Source organism: Astyanax mexicanus, chromosome 13 (assembly GCF_023375975.1).
Source record: "Astyanax mexicanus isolate ESR-SI-001 chromosome 13, AstMex3_surface, whole genome shotgun sequence".
NCBI classification, from domain to species: Eukaryota; Metazoa; Chordata; class Actinopteri; order Characiformes; family Acestrorhamphidae; genus Astyanax; species Astyanax mexicanus.
The window spans coordinates 37,167,960-37,194,012 of record NC_064420.1 but is presented as its reverse complement, the minus strand read 5'-3'; the positions used below and the strand labels follow the sequence as shown (position 1 = coordinate 37,194,012).

Here is a 26,053-nt window from a genome sequence, read left to right as displayed (position 1 = left end):
TACTAACAAACAAACTACTGTATATATGGCCATCAAAACCAGCAAACATGATCCTTCACATCAGTGCTAAGAATATTTTCAATTAATAAACATTTTCTAATTATTTGGTCATTACTACTGTCTGACAAAAGCCTGCAGCATACCGGTACTTTACCTTTTTTGACTCTTGGCAGCATGGCATCATCTTACTGGCTACATAGCAATGTACTCTGTACTCTGTGAATCTGTGAATGTGTTTTATGTCATGTTTATAATTACACTTTCAAGTAAAGGCACACATAATGGCCAAATGTCAGAAAGTCAATATCGTTAATTTGAAAATGTAAAGTATCTTATTATTCAAAGAACTAATAAAGCTCAACAAAACATCCCAGTTGCTATAAATGCAATAAAAGTAATACCAAAGAATCATTACTTGACGTTAACCAGCGTCTTCAAAGAACCAAATGAGGTTCTTCTACAGCATTGCTCAACAAACCTTTTGAAGAATGCACTGTACACTTTTAAGAGTGTAGGCTGCATATCTCCCAATGCATGCCCTGTCAAATCCCTGACCACACAGCATAAGATCTAGGGTCTAAACGTTCTCTGAGAAACACCACATACCATCACCATCAGGCACCCAATGGCAAGGGCAGTAGCACATGCCACAGATGGGCACATAGATGGGCAAAGCCTCTCTCTCCCTGCCCCAGTCCCTACACAACACACACTCACCTCAGGTGATCTAACAGAACGGAACGTCCTCCCAGGCTCCACACAGCAGAGAATCATAATTAGAAACTCGACAGAAAGCTCATCAGCTCGTGCATCCCTCATCAGTCACACCCACCCCCCAACTGGGCCTCAACAGCAAATCAAAAATTCAATAATGAATATGAAATCGCTGTAATTAACACGTACGGGAATCCGGGCGGCCAAAAATAAACGGGACATCGGCGATGTCATTCATTTTGTGATGTGCGGAAATAATCTGCGATCTGCATTACCAAACTCGGTCCCACGCAAATTAGATTTGAGCTAAGAGCTCCATTGATCTCGGCACTCATCTGAATTGGCCACGAAGAGCCAGTAATCCAATCCGGCCGCTCGGAAGTGCCTGCGAGAGCTGCATCTCCACAATGGAAACATTCTGTCCACAATGTAATCCATTGTGTTCATTCAGCAGACAAGAGTGCACGGCGCTTGGAACCTGTCCGCTTACACTAAAATGGCCAAAATCGTTGCGAGTCTAAACAGCAATTGAGTGCATGAGGGAACACAAGAAGGCCCCATTTTCAACTTGGCTGGCGAATTAGAGCAGTCTCATATGCTGAGCCCGAGCCAGGAACTGCGTTAAAAAAAAGGCGAAAGAAAAAATTAAAGAGTGCCACTCAAGTCGCAATGACATCAGACTGACTCAGAGGAGAGGTAACACCCAGGCAGGCTGTTGTAGTAGAAGAGCTCCAGCAAATGTAAGGTTATTAACTCTTGACTGAGTACACCAGGGCAGCTTTGGTTCAGGATTTCATAACATTATTACATTTAAGAGCTATCTATGGCTACTATAGGTCCCTGAGGGGCAATGGCAAGAGTTCAAAACAAAAAACACGAGACTTGGCTCCTAAGTAAGCTGAGCGAGAACAGATGCCAGCGAGCATGAGCATTAGCAACCATTAGCGTTGCTAACAACAATCGGCGGTAACACTAGTCCAGCCAACAGCCAGAAACAGATTATACGTTCACTCTTCTAGGACACGACACAAAGGCTAACTTCCATCACCATAAACTGAGCTGACGGCCTCAGACAAAGACTGCTAGCATGCAATCTGGCTTGCTCAAGTGGAAACTGTCAACAATGAGAACGTCACCCTTTCACAAGGCTTTGTCAATACAGTTCACAAGTTACTGAAGTGTGAACTGCGTGCAGGCATTTTCTGCGCTCTTCACCATCACATCAAGCAGCCACACTGCAGGTATGAGAGTAACGCACAGCAATGCAAGCTGAAGCCAAGCCGGAGTCAACAGCTAATCGCATGTGCACTAATAACCTTGGGCTCGCTCGCCATTCCATTACTTTAAGGAATAGAGCAGCATATAAATAGCGACTCAATTTCTCACCAGCGGTCTGTTACGGCTCTATTTCAGCTTCCCCATCATTAAATATTTATCCCTGCAGAGTGGCGGCTCATACCGAGGTGATAAGCATTTACCAATCCAAATCTCCCCTGCCCAGTGCCCCCCCCCCCCTTTCCTCAACCCCTCCCTCCACACACACACTTACACACCCCTCCTCCACTGCCACCCCTAAGAAACAGACACACGTTTCAAACGGATTATCTACAAGTGTTCCTTTAATCAGCGCAAGCCAGAACTGGAGCTTGCTCCCTGCACAACACTCCCAAAGGAAAGCCTATTTCTAGACTTATCAAGAGGAGAAATCACTTCTATTATACACCAAGGGGGTGATGAGAAGGGATGTGGTGGCTTGCATGCTCTCTAATGCCAGATGGATTACTCCATGACTGTGTAGCTTGTAGGATCTTCTACCATTTAAAAGAAAAAAAAAAGGAGGGGGTGTCAGGACATGACTGATATTCTACATATCTACGCATACACCGATCAAGCAAACCATTGATTTTACACCCATTATCCATTTTCAGCTTTACTGATCATATACAATATGATCCTTCGGTTTCTGCTTCCTCCTTTCACACTGTTCATCAATGCTCAGAACCCCAGAGGACCACCCAGAGCAGCTATTATTTGAGTGGAGGGTAAGTGACACTGACATGGTGGTGGTGGGTTACTATGTTGTGTTGCACTGATATGTGCACTGTGGATCAGACACAGCAGTGCTGCTGGAGTTTTTAAACATTCTATGTCTACTCACTGTCCACTTTATTAAACATTTATACCTAGCTGCTCCAGTTTGTGCTGTTAATCTTCTAGTACTTCATCAGTGCCCACAGAACGATGTTGGCGAACTATTTTCAAGTCAAGCAGTGACACTGAGATATTTAAAAACTCCAGCAGCACTGACTGATCTCTACTTATCTCGCAATTGTCTATCCCTTAGCACCCAGCCACAGAACTCAAAACACCCCCCAGCACTACCCACCCCAAGGCTGGAATGGAAAAGCTCAGTCTGGAAGCAAAACAGATTTGCGTTTGGCAAATATGGAAATCATCCTTAATCAAGCAAGAATTTAAGCAGTGCTGCTGCCGCCGCCACCGCTGCTGCCACCACTGCTTGTGTGTGAGCGAGTGGGTGAGCAAGGGAGGGAGCTAGCGAGTGAGCAAGTGTGGCAGGATCCCAGCGAACACAGCTTCTTAAAGTGGAGAACGATAAAAAGATTTCATGCCTCAGCCTTGTGGGTGGCTACTGTAGGGTGTGAATGCGACTCCAGTGAACTCCGCGTGCTTCAAAAGCTCCTAGGGTTGACCTACAGTACTTCACAGGTATTCTTGGATGGAGAATAAAAACATCTCTTTTTTTCAGGCTCGACAGGGAACAGCCTGCCAGAGGAATGGCAGCTCAAAGCGCACCGGCTAAATTCCAGCACCAAAACCAAGCCTACACAAGGGCTGCGAGCTGTAGAGAAGACAAAGCAAAATGATCTAATAAATAGCTAGTGACTAGCCAAGACCTTCAGCAGTGGGCTCTCCTACAGAACAATTCAAAGCAAGAGGAGAAATGGAACAGCCTGTTACTTCAAGCTCAGGCAGTTGAAGAAAAATATCACAGCAGATGGAGAAGTAATGGACATTTGGACTTTTTTTTTTTTTTTTTTGAGGAAACCTATCCTAGTTAAAGTGTGTCCACTTGTGTATTAAGGTGTATTTATACTCACAAGGTTAGAAACTGACATTTATGTATGTAAGAAAAGTAGCAGTCATTGCACACATACTTCATGCGTACTTTATGTTGGCATGAATGTTAAGCAAAGCATCCACTACAAAGAAATTCAGAGACAAAAGGTAATCTTTAATACATAATTACTACCAAATAGTGTAGATAAAAAATTTTTGTTGTATCCATATCGCATTGGGCATATTTGTTGTAAAATGTCAAATATAAAAAATTGTCAATGTTGACTAAAGAGTAATGCACTACACAAAATGCTGGGGACTTTTCGCTCTCTTACTCAGTTCACACTCAGCTTTACACATTTTTTGTATTAAATATATTAAATATCTTCTAGGATTTAAAGAGCTTTTAATTCCCATGGTCAGCTGTTTCTATAATTTTAAAGTAATAAAGAAAGCTAGGAACAGGAGTACATTGCACAAATAATCAAATAATCAGGAGAATAAGTCAGATTACTGTTACTACTTTGATACGTCCATATCCATAAGCTTTCAGAAAACTAAAGCGAGGTATTTGATTTTCTTATGTGACATTGCATGTTCTGTGAAATGACTATTCCACATGCACACACTGCAACGAGAATGCTTAAGGATATATTATGCAACTCTATTTTAATGGATCAGGCATCACCTTTTATCACCCAGTAAGAAGCCAAGGAGGGATTTGAATGTGCCAACACAGTCTCTCAAAAGTTACTTTATTCCAACACACATATATTCCAAGCACAGCACATTCAAAACTCCGGGAGAGCAAGCAGACTAATGCGTACACCTTGGAGAGAAACAACATCAAACAGCACTCAATATAACAACAATATAAAAAGATACCCATCTGTTCAGAGAGTGCACAACTGAAGAAGTGATTTCACGGCAGCATTTGAAAGTAACTGGCAGTCAAATCTTCAGGGAGGTCAGTCAAATTGTATGTAGGTTATAATAACACCATAGGAAACTACAAAAAAGGACCTCTTTTCAAGTGTGTATTTAAGGCAGCGTTCACATTACGAATCACATTAATCAATACAGATTTTTTTGCTCAGATCAGATTTTTCTACTTCATAAATGTAGGTGAACTGTATCTCTATGCAATGTGAACAAATGTGTTCCTTCAAATGGATGTTCTGTGGTTTGTGGTAAATGAAATCACAACATTAATAGATATTCATAAACATTAAGAGAAAACAGGAATTGTAAGTATAATCTGTTGTGTCCACACTGCCCTATGACGTAAATGCGCACACAGAGGAGACTGCTTTTGGCAGGGAGTAAAGAATTTGGCCCGACACTGGTGCTGACAGCAGTAAGCAAATGTGTACAAGCAAATAGATGCATGATATCCAATCTGTCGGTCACATTCATGTTGCATGCCCACAGAATGGATACGTTACCCATCTAGGACCACATATGACACAGAATAAAATCTGATTTGAAATATCTTAACAGTTTTTGTCAACGGAAAAAAAAGAGATCTGTCTCGTATTAAAGCAAAAAAATATCATAATTGAGTCACTTTAGCCTAGTAATGTGAAAAAGGTCAATTACTAAAGTATTTAAAATAAATGCTACAAAAAGTCCAGAGCCAGTAGCTAATAGTTCTGCTTTAGTATTGCTAAACAACCCTTTGTAGATCCCTTTTTTTCAAAGGGTGTGTGCACTGTATGTCTTAGTCATTTAATCATAAAAAATAAGCGTCAGATTACTTGATTGCTAACATAACCAAGAGCAGCAGTTCCCCTGCTTTATTTATAACCACAGTGGAAAACCACTGCCTTATTCAGCGCTCAGTCACACAGCAATACACTCTATGAGGGGGCGCAGTCTATAGTAATAAAGAAGCACTGTAATACACTACATACTACAAAACAGCCTAACCTGCTTGCAGTAATCCAGTCTGCAACAGAAGGAAGATACGACGCTATGAGTCACTGATTAGCGCCATGTGTCACACTGATTACTAAGAGTGGCTTGACGGTGAACCATGCAGACGACCTGACCTCACACGCAGACTCACACGCACGTTTAACTTACCCAACCAACCGCTGTGCTACAACCTTTACTCTGGTTGGAATGTGATAAAGCACGGCGTCTTCGGGAGGCAACGTACGGGTGGTGTTTGAGTTGGAGCTCTCTGCTAGGCCTGAGGGAGCTCTGCATCAAGTGGAAATGCAAATGCTCAATTGGGTTGCTGAGCTAAATGACAGCTTGAGTGGGGGTAGTAGCGTATTGCCACAATAGAGTATGATTTGCTTTTCTGTGGTGATGAAGCCACTTCACACTGATGAAGCACAGGAACACAGAGCCAATTCTGGAGCTGCATATGAGGCACTGCACCCCCGAATCCCTTCTTTGTGCTCTCAATGACACAGAAAGGGGCTTTCAGAATGCATGTTGTTATGCATTCTCCGGCATTATTACGCAGGAGAGAATTTGATAAACCTGCGCGCGGTCAAATTCACACCTCATTGGACAAAACCTAAGAGCGAAGGCCTGGAGAATCAAAGGGGTATTAACCTCAACCTCAAATTTCATTAATTAAAGCCAGCAACGGCTCCAACAGCCCAGAGGAAACAGTAAAAAATCAATTACCTCAGCAGGTATTGATACATCTCACAGCCTGTTTACAATTTAATCCCCAACTTGTCAAAGCCATTATTTTCTTAATAACAACTTCCTCTCTGGGCCACTTCGTCTCAAGACCATCTTTTATAGGAGCAGAAAGATCATAAGCTTTAATGCTCCCCAGGGCATAGCCTGGCATGACTGTAATTATTCATAGAGATGAGACAACAAATGAAGTGCATCAAACCCAAGGTGCCAAAAGCTCTTATACTGATTTCTGTCCAGCCACACAGGCTACAATGCAATCTCAGTGATAATCCTAGCTGTCAGCCATTGTAATAGTTCCTGTGATTCTACAGGATTTACCTGAAACTTAGAGAACAATTGCTTTTTTGCATCAGTTTTAGGAGCATGACATGTTTAGATGAGATTTAGAACGTCTGCATGTAGTAGGTCAAATTACAAAAGACAGCATAAAGAGCTTTAAAAGATTCAGTAAAATACGAAGAATGTAAAAATCTAATATGGGCCAACATACATGCTGTGTATAGGAAAAAAAACTCAGCTTTGAATGCTCTGATTTTTAAAACATAAAAACAACCCACATGCACACAGTGTAAAAGCTCCCAAAAAACATTTAAAAACATATCCGCACAATCACTCGCACAATCAGATTTCAGTTAGTCCAACCTGGGATGCACGTGACTACTGATTGTAAATGTATGTGATAAGTATCTGGTTAGTATTCTGATCAGATTTTAATCACATCAAGTGACCAGATGTAAACATGATCTAAATGGGCTGGGTTGGAACAGTATTTTCTGAAGTGTTTCACACAGCAATTTGTCTGATTTAAAAAAAAAAAAAAAAAAAGCAAGAAAAACCAAGACAACAAACAAATCAATGTGGATCAAACCCAAGATGCCAGGAGCTCTAATCTTATCCTTATTCTCTCCAGTCACGTGTTAAAACGAGCATCACCAACAGAGAAATAATCAAAACGAAAATGTGTCATCATCCCCCTCAACCTGTTATGCAGTGCTATTCTAAATGCGAACATTGCCATAACAAATAAACCGACAGACAAAAGCAGCTTAAACATCATCCAAGCAAAACAATGCCCCGTCCATCTGCCAGAAAAAGCCAGTGTTAAACAGACAGCGCCTCGCCCCGCAACTAGTTAGCATACGCCCAAGATCAATGAGCAAATTATTAGCAAACTCACTCTTCACAGCTTGGCCAGTAATCATTGAAGAACGCGCGCTGCATTATTTACAGGCTTATGTATAATTCAGCACTAACAGCAGATTTAATGCATAAATAAAGCTGTGGTACACTTACATTAAATGTTTGCTCTCCAAAACAGGATTTGAAACTACAAGCAGACTTAAGATCCCCCCCCCCCCATCCTCCCCTCTCCCGCTTTTTTTTAATGGCTTCCACTAAAACTGAAAATGGTTTGCAGGTGGAGAAGCCGGGCAACCCTTTGTTCACCCAGTAAGAAAGGATCCAGGCAGGGATTTGAATGTGCTAACACAGGCTCTCAATTACTTCACTCCAAACACTGCCTGGACGGCCTAGTTGTGGATGACACATGCTAGCGCAAATGTCGCTACGAGCTGTGAAGGGAGCCCACATTTCAGCTGAACATGAAAAAGCGTTTTCACAGTGTAATCCTGAAAAGGCCTCGTAACCACCACATATAAAACGCTTTTTTCATCTCAATATCGAGTCGATAAAGGTCAGCAGCTTACTAAACTAAACTAAACGTGTCCTGTGACGGTCTTAACAAGGCAGGAAAACAGCAGGGCCAGGCGAGAGCTCAGCTCACTTTATGACCATGCCCTGAATTAACAGGTCCAGATGTCCCTTTCCCCAACCCACCCCCAAACCGCCTTTTACCATGCGTGAAAGACCTCAAGCATGGGCTCAGCTGCTTCAAGCCTTATTAAAAATATCAGTTTCAATTACCCCAATTTCCTACTGGCTGTCCTCTGGCTCACATTTAGTGCCAATGAGCTCTGCTTCTTGTGAAAATGTATGCTTCATATCATTTACTCATAGGCTATTTGACCGTCCAGTCAAGACAAGTGGAGCTTAGATGCTTCGGTTTCAAAATTCACATTAACGCCATCTATTCAGTGTCAATCACCTTCATCTTAATACACTCAATCTGAATCCTAACAAGAAATGGGAAGAGTGAGTGAATGAGCGAGTGAGTGAGTGAGTGAGTGAGTGAGTGAGTGAGTGAGTGAGTGAGTGAGTGAGAGAACCACCAGCATGTCTGCAGCATGCCCATCATCCTATAAATACAGCAGCCCTATTAGCGAAAAAATATCAATCCAAATGAAGTATGAGCTTCAGGAGGATTTCTCAAGCCTCTCCTGTCTGGCTCGTTTGTGGTCAGGTCTGCGTCAGGTCTGCCAGTCGTCCAGGCAATGAGCAGGAGTCTGTGGTTACTGTATCTATTGTCAAGAGGAAGGTGCCAAGACGAAGCCTACATTCTTGTAAACAAAGGGGAGGCTCCATACAGGGACAAAGATAAGCTGAAGAAGTTTGGTGAGCTGCCATTTAAAAGAAAAGAAAAAAAAGAAAGAACCTCTAACTAGCTTGTTTAGGTTTTCTCACAATAGAGAACACCACAACTGAAAGATAGTGAAAATATCATAGTTACAATATGTGAAGATATTTGTATTATACATGATATTTATAGAGGAACATCACAGTCAAAATGCTACCATACCATAGTCAGCACACATTTAAACTGACTTTTAATACAAAATATCCTGCAGTTCATCCAATTAAACGAGACTAATTACGCTCTCTGTAATTAAATGTACAGTTGGGTCAGTATTCTTTAAGCACTGATATCCTTTGATATCTGAAAAAAAATCACGACGCAACAAATAATCACCTCCAGCTTCCATATACATACACATACAAACAGACACAAATACATTCCTAACCTGGGGTTACACAAAATCTGCTGAACAAAGCAACCCAACTCAGCTGAGCTGAAACTCCAAGCTTGATTGTGATGAGCAGAGACGCTCCACAACAGCACAACAGTGGAGCAAGCAGCTCAAACATGACATTAATTACCCCTGCCCTTTCTCTAAATCATTAAGCATAACATTACTGGGCTGAGCCCTGCCACCGGCTCCCCGGCGCTGAGAGCAGCAGCAGCAGCAGCTCTATCAGAGATGGGCTGCCATTACAGCCAGGCAAGCACAGAAAGTGAGAGAGAATGAGAGAGTGAGTGAGAGAGAGAGAAAGAAAGAGAGAGAGAGACGGCAGGCGCGATAGCAGCCGGTTCCATCATGCGAGCAGATTAAATAACATGCCTCCCCAAGCCCTGTCAAACATTCAGCTGCCTCCGTGCACCAACTGATCCGTTACAACACACTTTATGAAGAAGCCCCTCTGTCAGCCCCGGCCTGCTGCCTTTGATCCAGCCACCGCCCGTTTGATGCCCTTAAGGGTAGGATCACACGTAGGCATACCTATGTACAGAATGCTTAAGATATGTTTCCTGACAATTTGTGCTCTGGACTCTGGACAGTCATAATTCTTTTTTTTTTTTATGTGAAAAAATATCAATATATCAAAGTTCTTGCCAATACACAGCCCTGTATTATATACATCATATGTATATGTACATAGCATATGGCAAACTATATTATCATTTTAATGCTATTTTATGTTGTTGATCTATAATCAATATAGTAGCATAATAATGCAAGGAGCAATAAACTTGTCTCATTCTCATATAAACAAGCATGCATGTAAACACAACAGGACAAGAAGAATGGAGGTCAGCAATAACTACTGAAGTCATGTCTATACACAAGTCAATAACGTAATTATCCTGACAAGTCTATTTGCTAGGTTTCTACTGAAGAACCACAATAAAAAAAAGAACCATCAGCATCCTGCTCTAATGCAATGCAGCAGTTTCCTTTAACAGACTCTGATAGACAATTACAATGTTCTAAATCATTACTATTATCATTATAATCATTAGATATATCATAAATAAGATATGAGTATCTGTTTTGTACAGTGCATGCTGATATTATTGGCACCATAATGGAACTTCCAACCAGGATACTATACTGTGAAAAGTATTGATATTCAATACCACACTAAAAGGGAATCTCCAGTAATTGCCTCATGTGGAGTTGTTAAAAAAAAAAAAAAGAAGAAGAAGAATGAAGACCACACTAAATGCTATTATCTGAAACAACAGCAAACATTGTATAATACACTGAGCAACAGGGATTTAAAAGTGACTGAACTGAAAATTCACGTTAGCTTTAGAAGGTCAGTTAAGCTGATCAACCCCAGCTTTTAAAAAAGACCTCATTATCCTACATTCCTCATGTAATCATGATATTGAAATAAGGTCAAACCCCCCCAAGCACTAGTACAAAGCTACAGACACACATCAATGTTGTGTACAATCATATTTTATTGTTTCTGAGGTGTGTACTTAGTGTTAATACTGTGGGGACTGAAAACTAATGAGCAAAACTGATGTTTAACACTAGTTTATACAACATAATTATCTTATTGGAATAAAGCTCCCAACATAATACCACAATCACTTCTGTTCTCATTGTATTGTAAATATTTTCCTGATTAATACCTGAATACAGTCTATCATTCACTATGAAGTACCTTCAGAATAGCGCTGTGTTGATCATTAACTCTTTCACAAATAAGCTCTGGCTCCCTGTAATGGTCTAGCCTGAGTGAGTTATTTTCTGAAATGACAAATACTTGGATTTTAGGGATGCGATGTATGTTGTGGAAATACTAATTAGTGAACCGGTTTGAATGATCCCAGCTGTTGGAAATCAGAATGGGTGGGAATGCCTTTTGACAGGGTTAAACAAAAATCATAAGTAAATGTGCACAAATATGCTGACAAACTTTTTACCATATCATACAACACTTTCAAAAATGGTATTTCAAATGATTTTAATGACGGTTCAATAAAGAAATCAAGTTCATAATAGTGAGTGTGTGGTGATACTGAAGAACCTTTTAGAGGTCTGAAAACCTTCACTTGACTAAAATACTCTTCACACCCACACATCATATTTCTTTATTACAACAAATATAGAACCAACACTAATTTTTCTGTGGCATTCCTCGAAGAACCTACATTATAATTTTTTTAAATGTGTAGCCTTACATAAAAAGGTTCTGACTCTTATACACAGCACTAACTCTAAATAGCACACTCTAATCAACAATGTAATTAGCATCAAGCTTTCTGCTCTGTTGCTGGTCGTTATAAAACACGCAGGTTGGGTGTTGCTGTGCGTTTAAGCATTAAACATTTAATAGACTTTTTCCAGCGCTCAGGCAAGCAGTCAAACAGTTGTTCAGGGAGAGAGATGACACAGTTAAGCATACACCCACACACAGCAATTGAAGCTCCAGTGCACAAGCGAAATCACAAAGGCAACTTTAAAAACATACAGGGCTCCTGTTATTAGCCACAGATTTCTAAATTTACCATCTTATGTCCCTGTCAAAGCGGTCACAGCAGCCTGGTAAATAAATCCAGCATTTAGCAGGACTGAGCACTTCCTTTAGAAACAGAAACACTTGCTAATTCAGTTATTCAGAGCCAGAGAGAGTCAGAGTCTGTGTAAACTGTCTCTCGACCTTTTGGGAGACTCTGAACAGCAACAGCGTGGAAAGTACTCAAATATTTCTCTCAAAAAAAAAAAAAATCATGAGTAACTACAGCATTGTCTATGGTTTTGTATTCAGGCAGCAAAAAATAGTAGCTGGGAAGCCTGAAAACAAAAACTGAAAACTGTCATTTCCAAAGCCAAAAGAAAAATACCCCACAAACATCCAATTTATCTACTCTGCTCACCCACACACCCACAACCGCTCACACGCACATAAATACACACATACAGTCACCTCTTAAAATCAGTGAGTGGGAAGGGCATTTGGGAACTCCACTTTCCCCTTATTTATGGTGCACCAGCTGCTGTTCTGCTCATGTAGTCAAACAAGGGTACATTTCATCTTTCTGCTTAAACCCAACGCTCAGGTCAATAGGGAGTTCAATCAAACTCAAGGGAAGTAGAGAAGAGTAGGCAGTATTTTTTTTAAAGACTCAAATGAAATGCTCTTGGATTGGAAGGCAATCTGGCCTTCAATGAGGTTTCTCAGAGGGTAATACAAGACAATGAAAACATGCTGCTCCTTGCTCTTGCCTTTAGTTCCTCTGTGGGAGACTGCTCTCTAAATGTCTGACTTCTCTTACCTCGGGCTATCCTCAAAGCCACGGCATGAGTAACAGTTCATAAAAGGCTCCTCTCTCAATTCTATAAACTAAAGGATTAGGAGAGATACGCTGCACATGCCTGTTATGATTACAGATTAGTGATCTAAAGTCAAGATGTCTGGAGAATGGCAAATTCCATCTTTTAGTAATTCTTAATCCTTATCTTTTAGTCATATCTCTCTGACTCATGCTTAGAAAATCTCCTCTGTACAACTTTCCGAATCGCAAGCGAAAAAAAAAAAAAAAACGTGAGATAAGCACTCACACACAGAGGCCCTCCAGCATTTACAGTATCTTAAATGCCTAGATTCATTTAGACTTTAACAGCAAGCGTAAGTCACTAGCAAGTCCTTGATCCACAACATGTTTACGTTACAATACCAATGAAATCCAAGAAATAATGCAAAAAAACATGACTACACATGGTATTCAATCTCTTTTCTGGGTAAAATTTAAGATAAATATGCATTTTTCACGCATTTATTCACATATTTTAAAAATCACTGTGTGAAATGTGCCGTTCGGGCACGAGAAAGACCTCAATCCCCAGCCCATTATCTGCAAGCTTTGTCCTGCGAATTAGCCAACAACCAGCAGTCTCCCACTCCAGTGAATTAATCACGCCGGAATCATTAAGCTAGAGGTCACTTCCCAGTTAACAAGGGACAGGCAGAAAATATGTGAGGTGATACTGAGGACTGTCAAGATTAACCCTATAACCAAGTGCCAAATTAATATCTTTCATAATAGCATTCAGAGCAGGACTGATCTGTTCTGATATATATGTTTAGGATGACTATATGTCTTGGTCAACAAAAAATACCCTTTGTAATAGACATTTTCCTCCACAATGGATCTAAAGCTAGGTTTATACTTGGTCCCTTCCCGATATTGTGCTTAAGGCTATATCTGAATACATTTAAATATAAGTCCAAACCACATTAAAATGAACCCAATGTGAATACACCCGAGATGCCTTTAAAACTAATCTGATACATACATATAACACTCAAAGTACTTCAGGTAGTGGCCCGATTAGAGCCAATTTTGTTATAGCAGTGTAAACTAATCAATTTCTCCAAGACCAATGCAACAAACCAAGCTCCTCCCAATACAGGCAAAACAAATCTGAGCAATTTGCATGTTCCTTTCCACACACAAAATCAGATTTCAGTCTGACTAACTGGAGACACACTTAACTGAATACCAAGTGTTGAAACATGTGCCTAAATACAATCCAGATACTAGTCATAAAAAATGATCAGCCGTAAAGGGGTCTAAAAGTCTGCTTTGTCAGATATATACACATTATTACACCAAGCAGGGATGCTCAGCGATTAGCGCTAACGATCAGAACAAACAACAGCGACGAAACATTGTCCCCATATGTGAAGCAAGAGCCACATGGTTTGAGTTTAGCTGGACACCCTTTTCTCTCCCAGTACAACATCACCCACTGGAAGAGAGACCTTCTGACTAGACCTTTTTATGACCCTTGCACTGTAGAAAAAGTAAGCTATACTGAATCAAAGCTCACCAGCACACAATTTGATGATGACTGTGTGGCGTAATGTCCCTTTTAGGGTGTGTAAAAGGCAGCCAGTGCAGTCCAGATCACATGAAAATCAAGTATGGACAATAAAACGGCGATTACAGGAAAGCGAAAACAAGATACTTCCCCCTCACACATGGGACTTGTAGACTGCAATCAGATAAGCCCAACTGTGAAAGAAATACTGTTTAAAATGAGTCTTTTTAACCAACCAAGCACCCACCAACCTAGCCTCCCTCCCTCCCCCAACCCCTGCAGCCAGTCACTTGTGATCTTTACAACACCCACATTGCTCTGGGCTTGACTAATCGCACACAGGCCATCATCGTAGGCCACGGTTCACATGCTTTATTCAACTGAGGGAAGTTAAGCTGACTTGGCTGTCCCACAGCAGCCTCCAACTGGTCATGCAAGTCTACCAACAAAAAAAATGCTCTTTCCACTGCTCTTAAAGTTTGCAGTAAACAAACGGTGATAACTCAAGTCACCCGTCACTTCCAATCTCTGGAAGGCAAGGCATGGGGGAGGAGGGTGCCTGTGATATGGGTCACAAATCCCTATTGTGGGCACTCTGTTGTAACTGACTAGGAGATTAGCATGTTGTCCTTTCCACTCTACCCCAGTATGTATAAATGTGTGTCACTTGATATCATTGGACAAATTTGAATAGTGCAGTAGTGAATACACTACAGATGATGTCTAAAAGCAAATGTGAGCTTTAGAACTCAGAATTCACTAAATTATTAAGTGAACTAATCACACCCTCATATTCAAGACATCTAATATGTTTTTATATGTTTTTCCATTCATATTCATAGTTCAACAGCAGTTCAATATTCCACTGTTATGTTCACTACATTATTGAATCATTCAACAAACAATCCATTGAAATCCATTCATGCTTTAGAGATGGCCTACACTGAAAAAGTGCCTCATACATATCTCCACTCATTCATGCCCAAAAAGATAAAGAGTATATATTTTTTTCATTTTCATGGATAATAAACAGAAACCAGTTGAATTTTCCACTCTTCTTGTTGTTTTTAAGATAAACAGTCCCAGCTGAGTGATTATAATCTTTTTCAGCCTTAAGCTCTTTTGTAGTTTTGTGTTTGATTTGTGCTATGGCAACCTCGTGAAGCTGGCTAATTGTGGGTTAACACTAGTCTAATGGGGAAACCCACCTTCAGAGAGCAATCTGTCAGCTAGGGTTAGCTAGGACCAGTTTATAACTAAAAGAACAGTACTAGAAGTCACCAAGTGACCAAGCACTCTAAAGGGAGAGCACACATGCTAGTTTTGATTCAGGGGGGAGACAGAAAAAGAAAAAAGTGAAATGCTTTCACTACACACACACACTTTCATTTATGAGCAGTTTATTGGGGGTAAACAGTAGTTAGTGGAGAAACCCATCTTCATAGAGTAGCTGTCAGCAAGCTATGACTAGTTAATAACCAGCAAAAGCACAGTGTAGCTATTAGCTATGTTAGTTAAACTAACTATGAGTCAATCACAGAGCACAACTAGTTTTTTTGTCCATTTTCCTTAGATAGACAGAAACCAGCTAAATTTTACACCCTTCCTGTTATATTTAAGATAAACAGTCACAGCTGACTGATCATAATATGTGGTATGGTTTGTTTTATTTGTGTTATAGCAACCTCGTGAAGCTAGTTAAGCTTACTTAGCTAGCCCATTAAGGGAAAGTTAACTGTGGGTAAACAGTAGCTAGTGGGGGAACCCACCTTTATAGAGTAGGTGTTGGAAAGCTAGGACCAGTTTATAACCAGTAAAAGCACAGTATAGCTGTTAGCTAGTTATGCTAGTTAACCTAACATAACTAGGTTAGCTAAGCTAGCTAGTTAAACGAGCTTTACTTCCCCACATGCTAGAAGTCACCAAGTGAGCAAGTGCACTGAAGGGAGTGCACACATGCTAGTTTTGATTCAGTGGTGGGGTGGGGGAGACAGAAAATGAAAAAAAATCAAATGCTTACAGCACACGTACACACACACACACACTTAGGAGCAGTTTATTGTGGGTAAACAGTAGCTAGTGGGGAAACCCACCTTCATATAACTTAGCCGTTTGCAAACAAGGACCAGTAACGTTAGCTGTTAACTATGCTAGTTAATCTAGCTAACTGTAAACCCATCACAGTCAGTTATTAGCTAGCTAGCTAACTAACTAAGTAGAAGTTACCAAGTGAGCAAGTGCACTGAAGGGAGAGCACACATGCTAGTTTTAATTCAGCGGGAGAATAGAAAAAGAAAAAAAGTTAAATGATTACAGCACACACACACACACTCCAACACTCCAGCTAACACACACTCACTCTCTCTCCAAGTGGACCCCGTGCTTTCCAGCTCTGCTGCCAGCATTCCGTCTCCAGCACTCCCCCCTCGTTCTCTCCACCACCTTCCCTTCCTCCCTCTCTCCCTCCCTCCCACTCGGCACTGTGTTTCATCCGCGGTGGCTTGGCTTGGCTGGGCTGAGAGAAGTAGTACTCACCCGCTATAGTCTCCAGTCTGCCCGGCTAACTTCCACTCCAGCGCCGCGAACGAAAGAGGTATAATCCGTATCTGCGGGGCGAACTTGCCGGCCTGAGCCAGAAAACACACAATAAAAAACACCCCCTCTAGAAAAAACAGCGAGAGGCACGAGCCCGCAGGGTAAACGGTATCACTTCATCCGGTCCAGCAAAAAAAAAAAATCACTCCGCCGTCCACACGGATGGAAACGGGCACTTGCCTCAACAAAAGGCGCCCTCGCTCTGCTAATGTATTCACGTTCAACTCGCCAGAGAAGAGGAGGGGAAAAGAGGAGGAAGAGGAGGAGGAAGAAGAAGAGAGGAGGAAGAGGAGGGGAGAAGGGGGGCTTCTCTGCTTCTCTCGCCTCTTTCCCTCTGTGTGTGCGTGTGTGCGTGTGAGGGAGAGTGAGTGAGTGTGGAAACAAACGGCTCACTCAAGTCCTCCTGCTCGCCGTGTGGTTGGTAGCTAGCTTAGCTAACCTATAAAGCTAGCGTGTCACATAGCTAACTAGTTAGCTAGCGGTTAGCTAAAGACCGGGCACTAAAACCAACAAAAACAAACCGCTTGAGGGCGAAGAGAAGGATAGAATAAGAAGAAGTGAATGTGCCTGCTGTGTGTGCACTAGCTTGCTAGAAAGCTAATTGGCTAGCTACTTCGAGGGAGGGAGGGACAAAAAAAAAACACTCCAAAAAAGAGAGGGAGAGAAAATGAGTGGAGTTCGCCGTTTAAACACAGACACTCACAGCTTCCTTTTTCTCACACACACACACTCGCTCGCTCCCTCTCTTTTATATGCATGCAAGCACACCACGCGCTCTCTCACTCTCTCTTACTATCCCTCCCTGTGTCTCTCTCTCACACACACACTCACACACCCTCCCTATGTCTCTCTCTCTCTCACATAAAATTCCTCCTTGTCTCTCTCTCGCTCACACACACTATTCCTTCATGTCTCTCTCTCTCACACACACACACACAGTCTGTCTTTCTCTCTAAGACACACACTATTCCTTCTCTCTGTCTCTCAGAAACACACACTAGTCCTTCTTGTGTATCTTTCTCTCACACACTCTGTCTGTCTCTCACTAAGACAAACACACTATTCCTCCTTTTCTCCCTGTCTCTTTCTCTCTCTCACACACACACACTATCCCTCTCTCTGTGTCAGTCTATCTCTCACACTTTCATGTCTCTACGTCTCTCTCTAGATCCCTCCCTCATCCCCTCTTCAGCTGTTCAACAGACGCATCCACATGGCTGACCTAGTCTTTCTTTATCCAGACACACTAGCTACAACAGCACTAGTGAAGGAGAAATACACCCCCCACCACCAACAACCTCACACACTTACTAACGCCAACAAACACTACTGAAAGCAAAAAAGCAGCGACTGAAAGCAAAACATGGACTGGATTCAAATGACTGTGGGGACAAAAGGAGTTCCAAACGGATCGTGATTGATCGGTTAAACCCGTCGTGGTTCGTAAGTGCACCGCTAAGCAAAGCAAAGACACAGAGCTCGAGCGAGAGAGCTCAGCTCCGCCCATCAGGAATATCTGAAAGCAAACCGCTGTGTGAGAGTGAGTGTGGGAGAGTGAGTGTTCAACAAGACAAAAAAACCCCACATGATCAAAACACGTGGCAAATATCATTTAGAAAGCGAGCCATCGAGGAAACGGTTTGATCTGACCCAAAATAAATAAAATAATAATAATACAGGCAGCCACTGCGCGTGCTCGTGTGCAGTAATGAAGGCTATTGTGGAGGAGAAGGGGTGACGATGGGAGACCAAACAAAAGGCTGCACATTCACTTAGCTCCACACAGAGTGTGTGTATGTGTGTGTGCTGATCAGGCTGTCTGTGCATTGACTCAGGAATAGCTTATGGTTTTGTTCAGAGGCTGCAGCTAATCTGTTCACACTCAGCTTCCAGAACGGGTCACGTGCTACTACTGAAGAAATGTGTAATGATACCCCTGCCCTAGTATTGACCCTGAAAACCCTGTGCATCACCACTGATTTCCAGAATTGATTCCATTTCTGATTTGATCCACAAAAATATAGATTCATTTAGTTTTATTTTAAGCTTCAAAAACAGGTTTTGTTTGGACATGAAAAGAAAAATCATACAATGAACAATCAACCAGCCATTGTTAAAAGAATATATTAGTGTTTACAGGACGAATTAAACAAAACCCACATCATTATGTTTTGTATGACAACTTTGCTTACATACTGATTGTGTCTACAATACAGCAATAAAAGTCAATGAAATGTAAAGATTTGAATAATTTGAGATTTTTGAGTAATTGAGATTCTACTGGTCTTTTCATCAAACAATTGATACAAGGTATATTTAAATGATATATTAAATGTTTAGTTGTAGATATATATATATATATATATATATATATATATATATATATATATATATATATATATGCAGATGTTCAAGGAATGTTTAAAATAATTTTATAATTTCTGATAAGACTCAATTTAATATCAATTAATTTAGGAACATTTTCCTTAAAGTAAAATGTTTTGTTAGGATATTAAGAGAGATTGTCAAATAACTAAAAATAGTCGAATTTTAAAGTTTGGTCTCTGGTTCATATAAATTAATAACAAATAATTAAAATGGGGAACAAACAGTCTTACTTCAAAGAGCATTGTTAAGATTCAATTCATTGTTTAACATGTGTGTTATAATGTTTATTTAATTGCAAAGTTTTTCACCCATGGTAACAATGCTTTATTGTTACCATGATACAAGTTTTTACAATAAACACATATGGCTAAGGGCTAAGCAACGATCAAGTTACTTCAAGCACACCACCCCACTGATGGGAATGTTGCGTTAAAAACTAAGAACTGAACCAAGCTCTCCTCAGGCTTTCTTAGGCTTAGTCTAAACAGCCAATTACAAAACACACACACCCAGCCTCACTCTAGACACACTATATCTTTAACCACAGCCTGTAAAAATACCTTAAACATGACTATACTCACTCCCAATAGGCTACAAATGTGGTGCAGTAATAGCTGCTGTCACAACACATCTGCATTACATATATGAAATAACATACTGATATGATGTCACATAAAACCTTGTATCTTGAAAATAGTAACTTTACAAGGAAAGAGAAAAACCTTCTTTAAATAGACGTTATATGGTTCAGTTACTCTGGAGCATTTATGTTATTTAATAATTTATAACGTTTTGATAACACTTTCAAAAAAAATGTTTTAGATCTATACAGAAAAGGCTGTTCAGGGACTGCTGACCATGTTACAGCACTATAAATGTGCTTGCAGGTCAGACCCAATTAGCTTTAAGCATTTAATGACAATGTACATTGTAGTGAATGATCCTTTGGTAATTTGTTTTTTTTTTGTGATTTGCTTAGATAAAAGGTGCTGCTCCACATCCACTGTAAGGCCAACTATTGTAATCACAGTTTATTTCCAAAATGTGTGGCTCTATAAAAGTAGCCTGCCCTTCCACAAAACAGTGATCTTATAAAACTGCTCTAAATTCTATATAAAACACATGGTACACCCAGATGCCTACATGTTGTTTACTGCTGGCAGATAGTAAATGACAGATTCTTGGAAGAGGCAGAGAAGTGCTTCAGTGAATGCCATTCAAAAGCTGGACGATGTGATCAGCATGTTTTCAGCATAACTCAGACATAAACTGGTATTATTATAAATAAGAACACAAAAAAAACATTAAGCATACATGCCACATAATCAGGGTCTTGGTGAACCACCCCATGGTACCCCTTCATGGTAACTAAATTAGACTATTAGCAATATAAGGTTGTTTTTTATTCTTCTAAAATGCATGCTGTAGGGACTATGGGGCATTTACTACAGTGTGTCAATTAAGTATGCTGATAGTTTTGAATTGATGTATCGTTTTTTAATATATATTTTTTAAACAATTACATTATCACAATATATTGCATTGTAACCTCCTGTAATACAATGCAATGCACAGCCCTACTTTTAGCTGAACCCTAATTCCTGTACTGGTGGGTTTCTTACCCGAGGAAAAAGGCTAACCATCCTGATACTCCAGTACAAAATGCATTATCACAGATTAGCAACCGTACAGTCCAGTGGAAAAGAGTTATTGGACTCCTGCCATCATCAGGATCAGGTCACTCAACAACAACAGAGAGGACATGCAGCTTTGTCAACCGTGAGATCATTCTTAAGCATATGCTCAAAAGCTTGCTTTTCATGTTGTAATTTATTGCTACAACAATATTACAACAATAATTTTATACAAAATGTGAAAAATGCGGCAACACATTTACTCAAAGCCCTGCAGCACAAAGGCTGTTGCCTTTTTCCACCACCCAACCGACGTAAAGCACGGATTTGCAGAGGCGGCTAAGATCAATAGGGATCAAGTTTGGTGTGGTGTGGGTCCTTTATTGTGCTGCAAAGCATGTAGCCTGTCAGGGTTTCAAAAGCAGGAGGTGTCCCTAGTGGTCCCAGTGCTGGCAAACGCTCTCCAGCCCTGGGGAAGCCTGAGACAGTGTGACTCCTGTTCTCCTGACAGTCCTCAGCTCTGCCTAGGACCTGCTCACACACACTTACCCACATATACACATACATTCATACACATATATACACATACACAGGCACACACACATATGCTCAGATATGTGCATGTGCACAGCAGGCCATCTCCTCCCTCCCAGCAAGCGCTTGGGTTGCACGTTCAAGCCTATTTATTACATTTACTCGAGTACATCCTTATTTATTCCAATCCTTATTCAGCTAGCCGACAGCGCTGACGCCGAGCCCAACCGGAGTGAAAATTCTCATCGCACTGGAGGAAGATATTTAGAGAATGCACTTTTCAAAGAGATACCAATCATGGCTCTTGGCCTGCCAATAGCAGATTAGCTCCTGGCTCAGGAGGGGTGGGGCGCGCACACACACACACACACACACACACACACACCGTACACACACAGTACGGTTGACACCGTTGCACACGGTCAATTACTGTGCTGAGGTGAGTGAATAGCTGCAGAAGGCGTGGGCACAAAACCGCAGAGAGACAGAGAGGAGGGGGACAAACAAAAAAACACAAACAATGCAAGAGAAGACTACAGGCTGATGAATATTAAATCATTTTAATGTCTCTCGCACGCAGGCGCATTTTCTCCAGGGTGAGTGACATCCATTAACAGAGCCCAAAACCCACCGCATGCCTACATTTCAGCCACAAAACTGACACGCCACAAAACACACGGGCTAACAAACTCGTCCTGTGCTGATGACTGTTGTAAATCTTCCACTGGAACACGTTGTAAAACGTGTGTATGTGTGTATGGTGTGGGTGTGTGTGTGTGTGTGTGTGTGTAGTGTTTCAGAAGAGACCCCGGCGCTATTCTCAGAACAGCCTGGCAAAAAGAAAAACCACACACGTACAAACTGAATGTTGAGAAGGGCTTGGAGAGGGGTGGTTTAGGAGCTCCAGCTCTTTATGGGACTGGGATTGTTTTAAGAACGAATGCTTTGCATTTCCTGCGTTCAAGCCGCGCTCTCCACTGCAGAGGAGAGCCCATTATCAGGCAGTCGAAAACTCCACCTCCAGGATTTCACAGCTCCTCTGTTTATCACATGGCCCTGTCAAGTTGGGCACCATTAACCGATAATGAAAGGAGACAACCGGTGCAGTTACAAGCAAAGCACTCCACATTCTACAGGCCTAAGCATGTATCTGGGAAGCTGACTGAGTCTATTCAGTTGCTGCTATGTATTCAATTCAACGCTCCAATCACAATAACTCTCTGCTGCTGTGAGCACTCTCTGCTTACCACTAGCAGCTATATATCATCATAGCGCATGGGTTCATTTTACAACGTTTGAAAAAGAAAAAAAGGAAAAGAGAAATGAAAAAAAAAGACAGGCGTAGACTAAAAGGATGACTGACAGAAAGAATAACTCCTAACAGATTAGTTATTCTGTCAGCAGATGGTAGATATCAAGCTACATCAAAAAGAGAGAATTAAAATGAGCAGGAGGAAGGGAGGGAAGAAGAGAGGGAGGTGGGTGGGTGGATGGATGGATGGGGGAGGGGGTGCTTCTGTTTTCTTCATTGAACAATTTGCCGGCAAAAACAAAGGCTCAGCAGAGCTAGCGGCAGAATTTACATGTGCTTAATGGAAAGCTGGTAAAAATTCAAATCCATTCTACTATCAAATCATTCTTACCAGTTTCAGTTTAGTGTTGCTTGATTGGGAACTTGCGAAAAAGCAGAAAAAGCACCCATGCTTAGTGAATATGCCTATTTTTATTATGTCATAATAGTCAAAAGTCAATGCCCACATACGTTCATGCGTTTTTACGTTAGTGTGGATGTTATATTAGCAATACAGTCACTAGAGCGTAGTTCAAAAACAAAAAAGCGGTCTGACAATGAACACAAATTGGGCAACAATAGAGGATATTGTGATAACGCATCGTTTACAGCCATTTACACCACTGCCTCTTTTGTCTGCATTGTTTTAAGTTTTTTTTTATTCTTCCTTGTGTCCATATGGTAGTGGTTGTGTTTTACTTGAACTACTGGCTACACTGCCCCGCAATGGAGTGGTACTACTCCATTCTTTACATATCTGTAAGCTTTCATTGAATGTACACAAAGATAAAATTAAGGTTCCATCCATATGTATGTACAACTTTTAGCATAATCAAGTCTCTGCATTTGCCAAATTACCTCTCAACAGAGACACTGTGTTTTTACTAAGTCTGAGTGAGAGATCAAGTTATTAAGATCTGCAGTTTGAAAAACACAGTGAGACAATGTATTTAGGCCTATTTGGGCTGTTAAGCTGTATCTTTTAGGCTATGCTGTACACTTTATGTAATTATCTGGGCAATTGTTCAGCTCATACTTGTGGAGTACAAATAAAAATTGTCAAGCACAGTTTGTTTAAGACCAGAAAGAGAAAACTATTGCTTTTCACATTGGGTGTCAATCCAGAAGAATCCATAAATAACTATCCAGAAATGTGTTATATTACACAGTGTTTTAAAATTACAAAGTTACAAAGTTCTAGTCACCACTAGAACTACGGTCATTAAGAGTAGCCAGCTCAGTATATTGACAATATTTATTTTAAGTGGATTGCAAATATGCTAGTATGCACATAAAGCAAACAGGAACTAAAACGTAGCCAAGTATCTTTTTCTTGCTGGGTCTGGACCATGGGAACCAAACTACATGTGTAAAAGACACCCTATGAATATGTAGAGATCATGTGATCCAGGCCTGAAAATGACATAATTAAAATGAGCAGAAGGGAAGGAAGGAGGGAGCGAGTGAGGGAGGTAAAGGATGGTGGGGGTGCTTCTGCTTTTTAATTGAACAATTTGCCTGCAAAAACAAAGGCTCAGCAGAGCTAGCACCAGAATTGACATCTGTCCAAAAGAAAATAAAAATAACCCCGCATTCAGCTATCAATTCCTCCTCACCAGTTTATTAACAGTGTTATTAAGCACTGGAGAAAAAAGCAGACTGAGCAGTCAAGGTTACCCCTCAACAGAGATGCCACATTCACACCTACGTCCACAAACATAAAAAATAAAATAAAATAAGAAGAGAAACCCCTCAGCAATACAAACACAACAAGTCAGCCAGTAGCTAGAACAACAAGAGAGGTAGAAAAAAAAAGAAAGAAAAAATGGGTGACACGGATGAGTGAGCCAAGCTTGTGAACGCCTTGGCAAGCCTCAGAGGCCCTGGCCCCTTAAGCACTCATATCTAGTAACTTCATTTAATACATTCAGCAGGGATCTGCAGACAAGTGGAAAGGAGACAGATCCTGACTGAAGGAAGGAAAGGAGAGAGGGAGAGAGGGAAAGAGAGAGAAACAGTTAGGCTGTAAAAAGAAAAAGATTCAAGGCACTCTTCCCTTATTTAAAGATCTACAATGGCAAGGTGGCTCTGAGAAATGGAATAATGGTGTGAGACCTGCTTCTCCGATGGCTATTGAAAAAGGTGTGCTTTGCATGTAAAAAAAAAAAAAAGAAAAAAAAAAAGCCAGACTTTGTTCCTCACAGCCTAAAGGAAAGTGCAGAGCCCACAGCAGACGTTTTCAAGGCAAGACTAAACAACGAGAGTCCGGGAAGCAGGTGATGATCACAGCGCTGCTGTTCTTCATTCCGCGCTCCCTCTCTTCGCCAGGGGTCATATTCACACTCTGATGCTGCCGTCAGGAACCAACACTCATGTTTGCCTTCAAGAGACACAAGCAACTTCCACTCACATTTACTCTGCCTTCAAACACACACACACACACACACACAGTATCTGCTGACAGGCTCTCTCGGCGAGCTGACGAGAAAAACTTGACTTCAATTTACCCACTGCCATTATAGTATTCAAGCACTTCTAGCAGGAGTTTTAGAGGTTGACGGAGGGGGGCGGATTGGAGGACAGTGGGAGTTGGGGGTGGGGGGGTGAGGGAAAAGGAGGGGGCTTCAAGCCTAAAGAAATGGCGTCCCGGCCCGTGAGCAGACAGACGTGCTGAGAGAATAGCACAGCTGCGTGAAAGCACCTGAAACTGCACTCTGTGGTATAAAGGCCTTGTGATATTTTTAAATGTGTAGCTTTGTCTCTGCGCATTGGCCTCCCATCCACTTAAACACGCTGGGTTAGGTGAGTGAAAGCAGAGAATTTGAAAAGGTTTTCATGTGAGTAGACAAAATGCAGCTTTTAAATACATTTTTAAAACTTATTTTATAATGTTTCCTTAAAACACTGTAACTAAACACTACTATGAAAGATCAAATTATGGCAACCTGCTGTTTGAACATAGTAAGAATTTTGAGTATTTAGGTCTGTTTTGGCCATTATGCTACATAACTGCTGCAAGTAACACAGTTCAGGACTGTATTCAGAATCAGCTAAAAATAGCTCACATTAATTTACAGCTATGTCATGCATCACGTTCTGTGACTACAGTATTGGTTGTATATCTTCTAAAGGTACCCTACGTTACATTAAGTAACTTAGTTTATTACTATATCTAAACACCACTGACCTGGCTCACCCAAAACCAGTATTTTTTTTCAGTGCCAACATATGTATACCTACAAAGCCTTTCACAACAGATCACCAAAACCAGTCACACATGATGATTCAAAATGAACCAATCATTAGTCACAGGTTACGACAGGATGACATGACGACAATGACAACATCCCTAAGTCCCC

The 26,053-nt window shown here is 41.0% G+C and overlaps 1 protein-coding gene across 3 annotated transcripts in view; it reads right to left on the bottom strand.

Moving 5' to 3' along the window:
* The window catches only part of rerea (arginine-glutamic acid dipeptide (RE) repeats a), a 212,961-nt gene that overhangs the window by 121,464 nt on the left and 65,444 nt on the right, over positions 1-26,053 (bottom strand). Inside the window, exon 1 of one of the 3 annotated variants that reach the window (XM_049463251.1) lies at positions 16,788-17,379. The exons of 1 other annotated variant lie outside the window; for it this stretch is intronic. The gene's annotated coding sequence lies outside the window, so the exon portion shown is untranslated. Of the gene's footprint in view, positions 1-16,787; positions 17,380-26,053 lie in introns of those variants that run through there. One more of the 3 variants, XM_049463248.1, reaches the window with a different exon arrangement.